The sequence below is a fragment of the Entelurus aequoreus genome, linkage group LG12 (assembly GCF_033978785.1).
Source record: "Entelurus aequoreus isolate RoL-2023_Sb linkage group LG12, RoL_Eaeq_v1.1, whole genome shotgun sequence".
In the NCBI taxonomy this organism is placed as follows: Eukaryota; Metazoa; Chordata; class Actinopteri; order Syngnathiformes; family Syngnathidae; genus Entelurus; species Entelurus aequoreus.
Genome location: NC_084742.1, coordinates 9,002,757 through 9,018,952, shown reverse-complemented (window position 1 = coordinate 9,018,952; position 16,196 = coordinate 9,002,757). Strand labels below are relative to the sequence as shown.

At 40.1% G+C, this 16,196-nt stretch overlaps 1 long non-coding RNA gene across 4 annotated transcripts in view; it reads left to right on the top strand.

The window, feature by feature from the left end:
* Window positions 1–16,196, top strand: part of LOC133661416 (uncharacterized) — a 115,838-nt gene that overhangs the window by 42,831 nt on the left and 56,811 nt on the right. For all 4 annotated transcript variants that reach the window (XR_009827939.1, XR_009827940.1, XR_009827938.1 and 1 more), the window contains exon 4: window positions 15,895–15,986. This is a non-coding gene — a long non-coding RNA (uncharacterized LOC133661416). The remainder of the gene's footprint in view (window positions 1–15,894; window positions 15,987–16,196) is intronic.

The following is a 16,196-nucleotide window of genomic DNA, read 5'->3' as shown; positions in this document are numbered from 1 at the left end:
TGAGACAGGCGAAGGGGTCTTCGCACCCCTCCTGCAGGCAACGTGCCGTACGCCCTGACTTTTAACGACCCGCCTGCTCCTCGGGGCGGAGACGAGGAGAAACCAAAGAACATCCAGTATCTGGGAATGTCATCAGCTAGTCCTTAGCACCCTGTTACGGGGATGGTAATGAAGGTGTGTGTGTGTGTGTGTGTCCTCACTCAGAGGGTAGGTGTCTTCGAGATTGGCTTGTGGTTTGAGGCCTGATTCTGCTCCTCCTGGCATTAAGTGTCACCTTTTCCACGACGAATCCTTCCTGGCCCCTTCCTCACTGCACACACACCACTCTCATCATCACTATCATCTGCTGGATGTGTGTCTTTATGTTGTGTGTGTGTGTGTGGAAGTGTAAACGATGTTTATAGTGGCTCGGGTGAGTGATTGTCTTGTTTCTGTGCCGCTTTGCTCACTGTAAATCCCCAAGAATTCCTAATGGAACTCCAGAGCTGTCACACTTTAAAGAGTTGCACTTATTCATGTTTGGGTGATAAGATTATCGACTAGATCAAGGGTGTCCAAACTTTTTCCGTGGAGGCCATTTTGACAGTTTTCATTTTCAAAAAAAAAAAAAAAAAAAAAAAATATATATATATATATATATATATATATATATATATATATATATATATATATATATATATATATATATATATATATATATATATATATATATATATATATATATATACACACACATATGTGTATACATATATATATACATACACACATATGTGTATATATATATATATACATACACAGTATATATATATATATATATACACACACAGTATATATATATATATGTATGTATGTATGTATGTATGTGTATATATATATATATATATATATATATATATATATATATATATATATATATATATATATATATATATATATATATATATATATATATATATATGTACATACTCTCTCCCCATTCTAAACGGTACTTACTTCCCCCCCTCTCATCCAGTATTCAGTATTCCAGCTCAGTGGCCTTGTGGTTAGAGTGTCCGCCCTGCGACTGGGAGGTTGTGAGTTCAAACCCCGGCCGAGTCATACCAAAGACTACAAAAAAATGGGACCCATTGCCTCCCTTCTTGGCACTCAGCATCAAGGGTTGGAATTGGGGGTTGAATCACCAAATGATTCCCGAGCAAGCTGCTGCTCACTGCTCCCCTCACCTTCCAGTGTGTGTGTGACAATCATTAGAACTTTAACTTAACTTTTAACTTTAAGTATTCAGTACAAGAGCAAAGTGCGCATTCCTTCCATACTTGCTACAACGGTGACCTGTGCCTTTTGAACTGCTCGACCTTTTCAAATAAATCTAAGGAAGACAATTTTGTACAATTTTGTACAAGGCTCAAGGATGCAGTTTTATCTGGTGAAGCGAATGAATAGAGGCCAGCTTGGTAAGATCAAAGTCAGCTTTTGTCCTCTCGCCGAGAACTCATGGCAACACAAAGTTTTGTGATAACTTAGATACAATTATTCTGACAGAAGATTTGCGTCAGCCTGCGACACAAAGACATTTTGATAGTAGGTTAATATAGACCAGACCTGGGCAAATTAAGGCCCGCGGGCCACATGCGGCCTGTTAATCTTTTTAGTCTGGCCCGCCGGACATTCCCAAATAACGTTTTTAGATCTTTAAGATGGAAACTGTAGCTGCCATTATGATGTGCAGTGATGTTTTCTAATGACCGTAAGTCTTGAACTATACAAAGTCTTTCAATGGTTGGAATCTGCGCTTTTGCATGATATTTTAGTGACTAGTGTTGTCCTGATACCAATATTACTACTTTTCGATACTTTTCTAAATAAAGGGCACCAGAAAAAATTGCATTGGCTTTATTTTAACAACAAATCTTAGGGTGTGGCGGACCGGTACTTTTCAGAGGCGGTATGGTACCGAATATGATTCATTAGTATCGCGGTACTATACTAATACTCGTATATCGTACAACCCTACTAGTTACTATGGTAATGTACGTCACAGCAGGTCAGACGAGGCACCAAGCAGTGTGGGTGGGGACCGTTTCCACAGAGTTTCCAGAGCGGCCAGCCTGAAATGCGAGTGTCAGGGACAGACGCGGAAGGAGATTTTTACAACAAAGTTCTAAAGCTTAGTGATATATCAGATTGTAGATGGTTTTTTTACCCTTCACGTTCATATTTTGCTGTGTTTGTTGCATTTTTGTTCCATCTGGCTTGATTGTAAAATATGTCGATTGAGAGGGGGTGTGACGTCCATATGTTCTCAATATTCAGGGTTGTATCGTTCATAGAAAAATGTAAAATTCCATTCCGTTTTTTAAGGCGGTCTGACATAGCATTTTTAGCATTCAATCAGACTTTATTGTGAGGTTTTGTATTAGTTTTCCTAAAAATAGGAAACACTTTTTTCTCTAAATTTGGCCCCCGAGTCAAAATAATTGCCCAGGCCTGATATAGACACATCACGTGTCGTCTTCATTATAACACTTATGTAAGGCTTTTAATTTTTTGCGACTCCAGACAGATTAATTTTTTGTATTTTTAGTCCAATATGGCTCTTTCAACATTTTGGGTTGCCGACCCCCGGTATAGCACTTTATGTTGTGTTCAAAGTGTACAAACAGTCACTAAAATATGGACTTTTGTCGAGGATGCAACCCATTATCCATATTTACATTGTTTCTTGTGGAGAAATTTTGGATTTACAAAGCAATTGAGTTCGTAAATCGAGGTTCCACTGTGATATACTATTAATACAGGAGTGTGTGCAATAAGCATAGCATACCATGTACAAACCCCGTTTCCATATGAGTTGGGAAATTGTGTTAGATGTAAATATAAACGGAATACAATGATTTGCAAATCCTTTTCAACCCATATTCAATTGAATGCACTACAAAGACAAGATATTTGATGTTCAAACTCATAAACTTTATTTTTTTGCAAATAATCATTAACTTTAGAATTTGATGCCAGCAACACGTGACAAAGAAGTTGGGAAAGGTGGCAATAAATACTGATAAAGTTGAGGAATGCTCATCAAACACTTATTTGGAACATCCCACAGGTGAGCAGGCAAATTGGGAACAGGTGGGTGCCATGATTGGGTATAAAAGTAGATTCCATGAAATGCTCAGTCATTCACAAACAAGGATGTGAATGTGTGTCTCCTCAGTTCCCAAACGTTTACTGAGTCTTGTTAAAAGGAAAGGCCATGTAACACAGTGGTGAACATGCCCTTTCCCAACTACTTTGGCACGTGTTGCAGCCATGAAGTTCTAAGTTAATTATTTGCAAAAAAAAAAAAAAAGTTTATAAGTTTGAACTTTAAATATCTTGTCTTTGTAGTGCATTCAGGCCTGGCCCTAACCAATCTGGCGCCCTAGGCAAGATTTTAGGTGGCGCCCCCCCACATCGGCAGTGAATTGTATATACTCACAAGAAACTGAATAGCTTTGTCTTTGACCTTTTTTTTACTTAAAGAAAGCAAATTAACATATTATATAAGAATGTTATGTTATGATCATCTTTAACCGAATCACAGCAGTGCTCAAATTAAAAAACAGCATTCAGCACTCATGTGATATTGCTTAATTAACATTAATGATGTGCACTTTAACAACTAGGCTTACAACTATACCTAATATATAAAGGGGTGGAAAAGTGACTATTACCTGCAGGGCAAACATTAGCTAACCAGAAGGCAATAACAATGTAAACAAAAAACACCTGCTTAAAAGATCTAATACAAATGTCCCTGAGGAATGTAAGGTGGGAGTACTGTAATTACCTAACGTTACATTATTATTTTCCATAACAATTTAGCCCCCTCCACAATATTAACCCGACGTTAAAACAGAACTAGCTATTTATTGATTAGCAATTGCGGAATCATGTAGCATTAGCTTAATGCTAAAAAGCCAGGTTGGTATCACATTCTGTAACAGACAAATAATTTCATGTAGGCTAACGTTACCTACCTGCTACCTCTGTCTTTTTCTCGTTTCTCCTCCTCTTCTTTTCTATTTTTTCTTCCCTGGGCACCTGACAGTTTTGGCCGTTTTGATATCTTGTGTTGACTTTTTTATGTGGTGACGTCCAAAAAGAGTCATGATACGGGAAGGGAGGGGGCGCACCGTGCGGGGGGTGGGGGGGGGGGGCGTAATGTTGTAACAAATATTTCTATTAAATAGGCTTTACTTTGCATTTTAATTAGCGTGGGATTATTTTTTGTATTTAGAAATAATAGTACCAACTTTTTTTTTTTTTCCTCCAACATTTGTGGCACTGGCGTGGCGCCCCCTGATGGACGGTGCCCTTAGCATTTGCCTATACGGCCTATGCCACGGGCCGGCCCTGAGTGCATTCAATTGAATATGGGTTGAAAAGGATTTGCAAATCATTGTATTCCGTTTATATTTACATCTAACACAATTTCCCAACTCATATGGAAACTGGGTTTGTATATGCCTTACATGCAAATGATACCCTGCCTGGAAAATTGTGAGTAGTGTTGAAAGAAGGGAGTCGCATACATGGCGTGCGATAAAAGCAAGGCAGCAGATGACTCTTTGATAGTCCGCACGGAGCAGCAAGGCGACTTCCAAGATGGATATTTGATTGGCTAATGCAATGAGGTGTGCAGCAACAGAGGGCACCCCGCTCTTGTCTCCCGCTCTCTCTCAGCCTTGACGGAGCACGGCGACCCACCGGGGACGTCTCTGATCAATGCAGTCATTACCCTATAGCTGCAGACGAGCGGGAGGGACGCTGCGCTGCTCCACGACGAGGTCACAGCGGCGGCAAATGTAAAAAATATGTCCACCGGAATACGCTACGTCGCGCCATTAGTCGGGCTGCGCAGCGAGGCGACCTCCTTAGGCCTCAGGTAGAAACGTGGTGTCACTACACCAGACCTGGGCATTCTGCGGCCCGCGGGCCACATCCGGCCCTTTGTGCGTCCCTGTCCGGCCCGCGTGAGGCCAATCATAAATTACAAAATACATTTAAAAAAGTGTCTATGTCGAGTGTGCAATACAACGGTGCTGCTTTTGTTTTGAAAAGCGTTATTTGTATTACTTCCGTGTGGACGTATGCGCGTGCGTGATTGTGAGTGAATGTGAACAGCTGCAATCACAAATTACAAAATAAAGTTGAAAAAACGTCTATGTCGTGCGCGCAATACAACTGTGCTGCTTTTATTTTGAAAAGTGTTATATATGGGCGTATGTCCGTGTGTAACCTGTGAGTGAAGGTGCACAGCGACAAGTGATGCACGGTTTACACCCGAGACGCTAAAAAGAGAAAAGTTGATGCCGAATGGCGTGTTTTCAACAAGACATGGACTGCCAAGCAACGTTCCCTCTAAGGTGCGTGCCTGCGCAATTGCGAACTGCTCAAGCGTCCCCTGCGCACAGCAAATATATGCCGCGCACCAAATCAAATCCCATCTGAATTCTAAACAAAATAAACACATTTATTCTGTGTAATTTTGCAATGCAACGTTGAGTGACAGTGACAACAAGCGGCCCTAACGGTGTTCGTCAACACCGTTCAATTGAACACCGTTCAATTATTGTAACGTCTATCGAGATGCTTTGAGGCCAGGAATTATATCGATCACTTTATTAAACAAAACTGTTTATATTCGGCCATAACCACACCAAAAACATGAGTAAAACACTTCTATCTCGAAAAACTAGTCATTTTCTGCCGTACAAACCAGGCCAAAACCAACTTGTCATCTGTCACCAACACGCATACCTCTAAACCACTGGTGCGTTTATGGCCACACAAAAAGTCGGACAACTCAAACACCACACAAAGTTACACTATAACTCCTCAGTCATACGTGTGCTTATTTTACTGTCATTTATTATTCATGTTAATTTATTTATATTAATCATGGAATGCTGTTACTAGAGAACGTTACAGGAATGCACACTTCATCCTATGCTTACATTTCATTGTGCAACATGAGGATGTTTAAGGGGAACTAAATGTGATCTCTGAAAGGGGTACACATGATTTCCAAAGCAGTGCTTTTAGTATAAAGTTAAGTTAGGTTAAATGAAAGTATTATTATTATTATTAATTATTTTTATTATTATTATTATTATCTTACGGTATATATCAAAAATAATATTGAGCAAAATTTAATTGAAATATTGTCGATGTGGCCCTCCAGCAGTGCTCGGGTTGCTCATGCGGCCCCCGGTAAAAATTAATTGCCCACCCCTGCACTACACGGTCAGGCCACGCGTGCGCGAGGACCAATTGTCTAATTGTTTTACGGCATTCCAGTTACCATGCCCTTTTTGGTACTATTATTTTGAATAACATTATCGAATACAAAATTACATACAAATCAAACGTTACTTAAGAATACAGTATTTATTTTGAAACCGTACTTAGCAGCCTAAATGGCAAAAAAAATAAAAAAATTGTTACTGCTTTATTTAAATTCAATACATTAATTCCCGATACTGATTATTTAAGTTTAGTTTTTTGTTACACCACATATATAGTAAGTGCCTGGTTTAAAAAAAATAAATAAAAATAATTTAACCTTTTTTTTTAAATCTGCCCCTTATTCATTTTTATATTTGTGTTCCCTTGTACTCCTATGTAAGCTATTGTTTGTACTAAACATGAATACAACGTTTAAATATCACCGAACATGACGTAGCAGAAGCTACTGTCACTGCTCGATCAGTAACGGAAGACACGATCGGTCCACGCATGCACGAAGATTACCGTATTTTACGGGCTATAAATCGCTCCGGAGTATACGTCGCACCGGCCGAAAATGCACAATAAAGAAGGAAAAAAACATATATAAGTCGCACTGGAGTTTAAGTCGTATTTTTTGGGGGAATTTATTTGATAAAAGCCAACACCAAGAATAGACATTTGAAAGGCAATTTAAAATAAATAAAGAATAGTGAACAACAGGCTGAATAAGTGTACGTTATATGACGCATAAATAACCAACTGAGAACGTGCCTGGTATGTTAACGTAACATATTATGGTAAGAGTCATTCAAATAACTATAACATATAGAACATGCTATACGTTTACCAAACAATCTGTCACTCCTAATCGCTAAATCCCATGAAATATTCCTCCCCGGTGTAGCCTCTGGTATGTCCTTTCTTTCTGCCGCTCGATTGCCGTTCTCTGCTGCATATTTCACTACGTCCAGCTTGTAATCTGCAGTATATGATTTCCTTTTCGGTGCCATTTTAGTTCAGCCCTTCTCAGTTTTCATAAGTTACCGCCAATGTTGAAGGGATCCATTTTAATAGCTACGGCAGTAGCATATAGCAGTTAGCATCCCATGACCCACAATGCACTTCTGCCATGACCCTCCCCCGCCGAATTCTTATTGGTTGACGTGTGAGTGACGATTGCTGCCATTTGCTCAGTCTCTTACGCAAATGAGATAAATAATATTATTTGATATTTTACGGTAATGTGTTAATAATTTCACACATGTCGCACCCACGGCCAAACTATGAAAAAAACTACGATTTATAATCCGAAAAATAGGGTACATCACTTCCTAGACTTGCATTTTTTTTTTTTTCAATTGGTCAGAAATTGTGATTTTATTCAGAAGTTTGCATCTTGGGTTTGAATGTAGCACTGTTGAATCGAATGTTTTCTTTTTATTTATTTTTTTAAATATATTTTTCATTTTTTTTCATTTTTTCTTTTAATTTTAATTGAATTTTTTCTTTTTTCTTTTGTATTTTTTTTAACTTGCATTATTTTGTACGACGGTGCCTTGGAAGGTCCTGTTCTGTGATAATTGAATGTTTAATGAATGTTTTGTATAAAAAATAGCTTACTTAAGAGTAAAAGGGAACACGGATATAAACAAACAAAAAACAAATTATTATCGCCACATTTTCAACAACTTTCACTCTTGTCATTGCAATTAATGACGCACGGGGGCGCAACTGACTCCCATCTTTAAAAGTTTGTTTGGTATACTTTCATTTTTTTTTTTTTTTAAACAAGGCACTTACTGTAACTTAAATCTATATCTGTGGCCTGACAAAAAGTACGCTTTTAAATGATCAGTATTGTGGATTGATGTATTTAATGTAAATAAAGTAGTAAACAAAAATATTTATTTATTTCCCATTTAAGGCTGCTGAGGTTTCGGTACAGTTTCAAAATAAATGCTGTATTCTTAAGTTGACGGGAGTGACGTAGTCTTCGCACATGCGTGGACCAATCGGGTCTTCCGATACCGGTCGGCTAGTGACACGTAGGAGAGTTTGGGCCTAAACACTTCCTTTCCGTCCTCGCATGTAATCCCCACTGACACGCACTCGCTTCCTGTGTGCTCGCATGCGTGCGTTCTTCCCTAACCTACATGTGCACCATATGTGCATTCTAGTTCCATATTTGTAGGAGCCTGTACGTGTTTGTGTACAAGCCAAATATGTCGAGGCCCAGTCCCGGCGGAGCGGCGTAATGATTCCGGTCTGTTGGCTCTGCAACGCCACGACGATGTTTGCGGAGCCGCCGAGTGTGTTTACCCGTTTGGTAATGGCTTCACGCGGTGGGGCGTTACCTCGGGATTTCCACTGTTGTTTAGCAAAGAATAAAAAAATAAACTTCTCCAGTTGAGGAGGCAACAGTTGCAACCAGTGTTGGGTGCTTGATTTTTGGCCATCCTGTAGGGGGCACTGTTGGACCTGCTAGAGAGGGAGGTGACTTCTATTACCTTGCACAAATGCTCCTTTTCTCTGTCGCAGCCTGTTAACTTAACACAAGGTCAAAGGTCAGTTCATAGGCGCAGCATTAAAAAAAAAATGCAGAAGGGGTAAGAAAAAAAAAAAGCAGTCATTGTTAGTAACGTGGCAGTCTTGCCTGTTGTCGTCATTTATTGCTGTTTTTTGGATCGCAAGTCTTGGAAAGGCCAAGGCTTAGGTAAGGAAACTATTTGCTGCAGATCTGGGCAAAGGACCCATCCGTCCATCCGTTTCTACCGCTTGTCCCTTTTTGGGGTCGCGGGGGGTGCTGGAGCCTATCTCAGCTGCATTCGGGCGGAAGGCGGGGTACACCCTGGACAAGTCGCCACCTCATCACAGGGACGTTAAACATTAATGATAAATCCTAGAATGCACAATAAATACTGTGAATCGGGGTGTCCAAAGTGTAGCCTGCAGGGTAACTACTGGGATTGTCCTGAAAACAAAGTTGTGTTGTACTTGTGCAATGACAATAAAGACCTATCTATCTATCTAATATGTTTTTTGCAATTTTAATTTTGACAGTACCACACAAGATATGTTTTAATTACTGATGCAGGTTTATTGATTTTTAAATGCGCCATACATTAACCCATTTTGTACAATGCCCAGTAGTGCGTAGATGTGTTTCTGTATAGTATTTCTCCGGCAATGTTCATGTGGTGACTTAAATTATGGTAATTTGAAAGGTAATCATTGAAGTCGGAGATCACTGAAGGCCTAGGTGGGAAACACACCTCCCGCCACTGGTATATACCAGTGACGTGCGGTGAGGTTCATGGCTGGTGAGGCACTGACTTCATCACAGTCAGATTTACAAACATATGAACCCTAAAGAGTATCTTATTCACCATTTGATTGGCAGCAGTTAACGGGTTATGTTTAAAAGCTCATACCAGCATTCTTCCCTGCTTGGCACTCAGCATCAAGGGTTGGAATTGGGGGTTAAATCACCAGTGGGCGCCGCTGCTGCCCACTGCTCCACTCACCTCCCAGGGGGTGAGCAACGGGATGGGTCAAATGCAGAGGACAGATTTCACCACACCTAGTGTGTGTGTGACAATCATTCGTACTTTAACTTAACTTTAACTTTACACATACAAACTGTAGCACACCAAAAAGCACATTTAATAAAAAAAAACATTATTATGGTCTTACATTTACTTATAAATGAAGTCCATGCGCCGCTCCTTTTGAACAAAAGCATCGATAACTTGTTTATAGAAGTCTTCCTTATCTTTCTTCAGTTTTAAAAGTCTCTCTGTCTCGATGGAGATCTTCCTTTAATTTTACCTCCTGCTTCGATTGAAAGTCCAGTTTAGAAAACTGTTTTATTTTAGATATGTAATCCTCCATGTTAAAAGTTCAGGCGAGAGGAAAAAATAAACGATCGCTGCTAACTGTTGCTGCTTGTTGTCACTTCTTCTGCAGCCGAGTAGTCGCAAGAATGATCTCTGGGATCACTACCGCCCTCTACCACCATTAGGCGGGATTAGCGAGCCTCACCCAGTGCGTCTTCGCAGCCGTTTTATGATCGCTCAGCACAAGAAATATGTTACACACATACAGTTGTTGACAAAATACACTGTACATTATATACCTCAGCTAACTAAACTATGGAAATGTATAATATAATTCATATAGCAATACAGTCTCACTGCACAGCAGGCCAGCAGTTAGCCGAGTCATTGCGCAATCCATGGTGAGGCTCAACCGGCTGGTGACTCACCGCAAGTCTCTTCTCAGTATTTGAACGGCAAATGTGAAAATTCAGCGATTTTGAATAAAAATAATCTAAAACTGGTGAAGTTAAATGGAAAATAACTTCATAGTATAATCACTAGATACATATAACAATTAAATTATTTTTTTTTCTTTTTACATTTTTTTTCTTTCCATGATGCCTCCCCTGACTGCACGTCACTGGTATATACATATATGTAAACTAGATTTCCCAACTGAATAAAAAAACAATGGGCTCCAGCAAAAATAGAACTTTTCTTTTTCAGCGGTTATTACTATGTTACTATTTAAAAAAAAAAAACCCTAATACTGGTGTCATATCTGCTAATGTAGTTCTGTTGTAGTTAAAAAAGGCCTATGCCAAATATGGCCCCGATAATCAGTCGATCCCTAGCATTTGAGGTAGATAGATGTATGACATCACCACTACGTGCCTTTCTATTTCAAACACAGTGCACCATCAAGAAAGTTATCCTCTTGTTCGATCGCCGCAGGTACATCAGCCGCTCCTTCCTCCCCCGAAGGCGTCATCTTAGCACTTCGGTACAGCGTTAGCCTGTTTTCTGAACATCCTGCTGGGATAAGATGTCCACCCCCCGGGGGAGGGGCGATCGTCAGTCATTTCGCACTCATCCCCACGACGGCGGTAACCGCTTTTGTTTGTCCACATCCCGCTGCCATCTCGCCTCGGGGCGCAACGCGGCGGAATCCCCTCAGTCACCCCGACAGAAGAGAGAAAAAAAAGGGAAAGGGAAAAGGGACGGGGCGCTTTGGTAGTCTTGGGAGCATGAGGCGTGCTCGGAGGGAGGTATCACTTGGGGATTTTTCCGGAGGACCAGCAGCCTCACGCCGGGGGGGCTGAGGTGCATTAATATTAGATCGTGCATCATCTTGCCTGGACACAGTCCAACAGGCACCGAGGAATCGCGTCTGCGCCGCACGCCAAAACGGATAAATAAATAAATCCCAAAGTTAAAGGTCAAGTAGAAGACTTGAGAACGGTTGGCGTGCATTGATGGAATCCTTCACACATAATACGTTTAATGCAACTCTTAGACAGCCGCCTTTTTCAATGTTATATACAGTACATGCATCTCGCCGGGTCACTGGTGTTCGTGAGTGACAAGAAGAAAAGCGCTGACTGGTTTGGCTCACCTGTTGGTTTGAGTTTTTAGAGGACTGTTTTTCAGACTTAAATGCAAATAAATATTTGGTCTGGTTCCTTTGTTTGGGACAAAAAAATAGCCCTGTTATGCAAAACATAAAAGTCCACCGCAGAAGATGCTAGTTCTCAGGAGGATAAGAGGAATCATTCATCCTAATGATTTTAGGTCAGGGGGGTAGAGATGGGTTCTATTTACATCTGAAACGACACGGTACTCAATTTTCTGTACTTTTGTGATAATATCAATTTGTAAAAATATATATATATTTTTTTTAATTCAAGATAACTGTTCTTGTTTTCGTTACACTTCTGCTTCTCATTTGCAAGTATGCGTTCATCTTAGTTTGTTCTCGGTGTGTTGCTGTAGCCAGGAAGTAGTCTTTGCCATTGGACTGAATGTGTCAGTCTTGTGGAGTCCCACAAAGTGTTTGTACTGGAAGTATTGTACTTTTTACTGTTTGATTGTAAAGTGCGTCTTAGTTGTACTTTTCATTACCAAATTTGGAGGCGTTGAAATCCCCATGTAAAATGGCTAATGCTAATCAATAGCATGTGTGTGGCATATCCAATGTAAATTAGCACCAAGCTAGCTTGTAAACTAGAGTCTTGCCCTCGAGCATTCTCTATTACTTTTGAGCACTTTTTTTTATCAGGCATTCTTGCTTTGTTGGCATGGAAAATGTAAACATTACCCAAAGGCAGTTCACCATAAATACTCCTGGTCGTCCGCCAAGAGCTTGAACCGAGTCTCGCTCTGTCAGGGAGTCTTCCAGCTTTGCAATTTTTTAAAAGCATTTTTGAAATGTTACCATGTTTAAATGACATTTTTTTCCTATGCTGACATACTAAAATATATGTACTTGCATTTTGTGCAATATTTCATACACAGACACACTTGTGTGCTTTTTTGGTGCACTTTTCTTTATTTAAATACATCTGTTAATACTAATGGTGCAATAGGGCTCTGTGCAGTAATACCAGCACCCTAACTTATATGCAACAATTTTAGCACTTTAGCACTGACCTGAGGTCATGCAGCAACCTACTGTTTTATATTGGTCTCCATTTTATTTCTTTTGTATTATTACATCTGAGTCTGTATATTTGATTGTACCGATTACTATGTCTGATCTTGGTGCTGCCTTACTTTTCAGTTTCTAATCAATCAATCAAAGTTTATTTATATAGCCCTTAATCACAAGTGTCTCAAAGGGCTGCACAATCTTGTTGTATATACCAGGGGTCGGCAACCCGCGGCTCTAGAGCCGCATGTGGCTCTTTAGCGCCGCCCTAGTGGCTCTCTGAAGTTTTTTCAAAAATGTATGAAAAATGGAAAAAGATGAGGGGAAAAAAAAACTTTTTTTTGTTTTAATATGGTTTCTGTGGGAGGACAAACATGACACAAACCTCCCTAATTGTTATAAAGCACTCTGTTTGTATTAAACATGCTTCACTGATTCGAGTATTTGGCAAGCACCGTTTTGTCCTACTAATTTTGGCGGTCCTTGAACTCACCTTTAGTTTGTTTCCATGTATAACGTTCTCCGACTTTCTAGGACGTGTTTTATGCCACTTCTTTTTCTGTCTCATTTTGTCCACCAAACTGTTAACGTTGTGCGTGAATACACAAAGGTGAGTTTTGTTGATGTTATTGACTTGTGTGGAGTGCTAATCAGACATATTTGGTCACTGCATGACTGCAAGCTAATCGATGCTAACATGCTATTTAGCCTAGCTATATGTACATATTGCATCATTATGCCTCATTTGTAGCTATATTTGAGCTCATTTAGTTTCCTTTAAGTCATCTCAATTCAATGTATATCTCATGACACACTATCTGTATGTAATATGGCTTCTAATTTGTTGCGGCTCCAGACAGATTTGTTTTTGTATTTTTGCTCCAATATGGCTCTTTCAACATTTTGGGTTGCCGACCCCTGGTATATACCATCAACCTGCCAGGGACTACAGATGGAAATTAGCCTTTGGCTACCATCTGGCACATTCATATTTTATATTTTACATTTTTGTGCATTGTCCCATGTACAGAGGTGGGTAGTAACGCGCTACATTGACTTTGTTCTGTTTACTTTAGTAACTTTTTGGATAAATTGTACTTGTCAGAGTAGTTTTAATGTAACATACTTTTACTTTCATTTAGTATTTTTGAGAACAAACGCTACTTTTACTCCTTTACATTGAGTTTCATTCTGAACGGTACATTTCAAGATTCAAGATTCAATTCAAGATGCTTTATTGTTGTCCATTCTTTAACATGTACAAGACACATAAGAACTGAAATTTCAATTTCGGCACAGTCCCACTAAGAGCAGACATACGTTACAAAGGGACAAGACGGGACCGCCAACGGATCAGCCACTGACGGCGCTCCTTAAAAAAGGTGGGAAAAAGGTGACATTGGGAAAAAGGGAAGAGTAAAAAAAAATATCAGTCTAAGGCTGGACCCTCAGGAGGGGTCCAGACTGAGTCCGAGGAAAAAACCTCACATAGCATGGCACACATAAACATGATACATGTAATCACAACAACTCGCATTCAGATAGGGAAGATGCTGTGAGAGGCGGGTGGGACCTGATATTCAGCTGGGAATGACTAAAACAGTAAATAAACACAAGACATATATATACTCTATTAGCCACAACACAACCAGGCTTATATTTAATATGCCACAAATTAATCCCACATAACAAACACCTCCCCCCTCCCGTTCATATAACCCGCCAATACAAATCAAACACCCGCACAACACACTCAATCCCACAGCCCAAAGTACCGTTCACTTCCGCAATGTTCATACAGCACATATATTTCCCCAAAGTTACGTACGTGACATGCACATAGCGGCACGCACGTACGGGCAAGCCATCAAATGTTTGGAAGCCGCAGCTGCGTACGTACTCACAGTACCGCGTCTGCGCATCCAACTCAAAGTCCTCCTGGTAAGAGTCTCTGTTGTCCCAGTTCTCCACAGGCCAATGGTAAAGCTTGACTGTCATCCTTCGGGAATGTAAACATTGAAACACGTGTTTGTGTTGCTGCAGCCGGCCGCTAATACACCGCTTCCCACCTACAGCTTTCTTCTTTGCTGTCTCCATTGTTCATTAAACAAATTGCAAAAGATTCACCAACACAGATGTCCAGAATACTGTGGAATTTTGCGATGAAAACAGACGACTTAATAGCTGGCCACAATGGTGTCCCAAAATGTCCGCTACAATCCGTGACGTCACGCGCAAACGTCATCATGCCGAGACGTTTTCAGCAGGATATTTCGCGGGAAATTTAAAATTGCACTTTACTAATCTAACAATTGCAATGTAAAGATTTCATCATTAATATATATAAACTATCAGACTGCGTGGTCGGTAGTAGTGGGTTTCAGTAGGCCTTTAATATTCAGTGTTTTATTGCTCATAGTTAAAATTGTAAATCGCCCTTTTTTCGATTTTAATGTGCATTTTTGGTGTCCCATTCAGATTAAAAAAACTGTAAAGTTCCATTCCGTTTTTTTGAGGTGGTCTGTTTTTAGAATTCTATCAGACATTGTGACTTTTGGTATTAGTGTTCCTGAAAAAAGGGAATCAAACACACATACTGTACAGCAGATTTTTACAGCTGAATGTGTGCGTATAATTTATACACATACACATTGGCCCCCAAGACACATTTTCTCTGTCAATGTGGGCCCCGAGTCAAAATATTTGCCCAGCTCTGATGTAGCGTATAGTTTGAAGTCCATATTGAAGCGCTAAGACAAGAACATGGCTGACGAGGAGAAGATGCAGTCACAATTTAAGACCCACCCGCACAACGGCGACTTTCAGAAAGTTTGAAAATGGTCGGTAAAACATAATCCATGCAAAATTTTGACCAAAGCACCATGTACCGGTAATATAAACCACAAGGAACTGTTTTCAATGTAGAAAAAAAGATAATATAACCCCTTTAATGTATTATACGTGGACAAAGACACTACAGGGATACCTGCTGTACATTTGGCCATGGTTTAGCTTAGCATAACAGTTTGAAGCCTGGGAAAAATCCACAGGGTGTATATTATTTAAAACAGCCTTTAATCTCACCCTCCCAGCGTTTAGTAGCAAAGTAATAATGTGTTGTGTTAACCCCCGCTGACCCATGAACATTCTACGCAGGCTGTTGGTGAATTATTATGACGCATCATGCAGCGATGGAGGCCACCTACAATCAGCCGGAGCAGCGGTGGACCTTCACCTTAGACTTTGCGGTAAGAGTGCAAATGGATTTTTGGTACATTGCGACATTAAGATGTTTCCGTTTTGTCAAAAGGTATCTATGCAGGTTGCTTGCCTGTTAGCTGTTTTACTGCCACATCATTGTGTGAATGCCCTCACGACGTTATCCTGACACCTACATTCATTTATTTATTGTGTGAATGCCACAAGGCCTTTTTCTCAATCCTGGAGTGTGAAAAGTT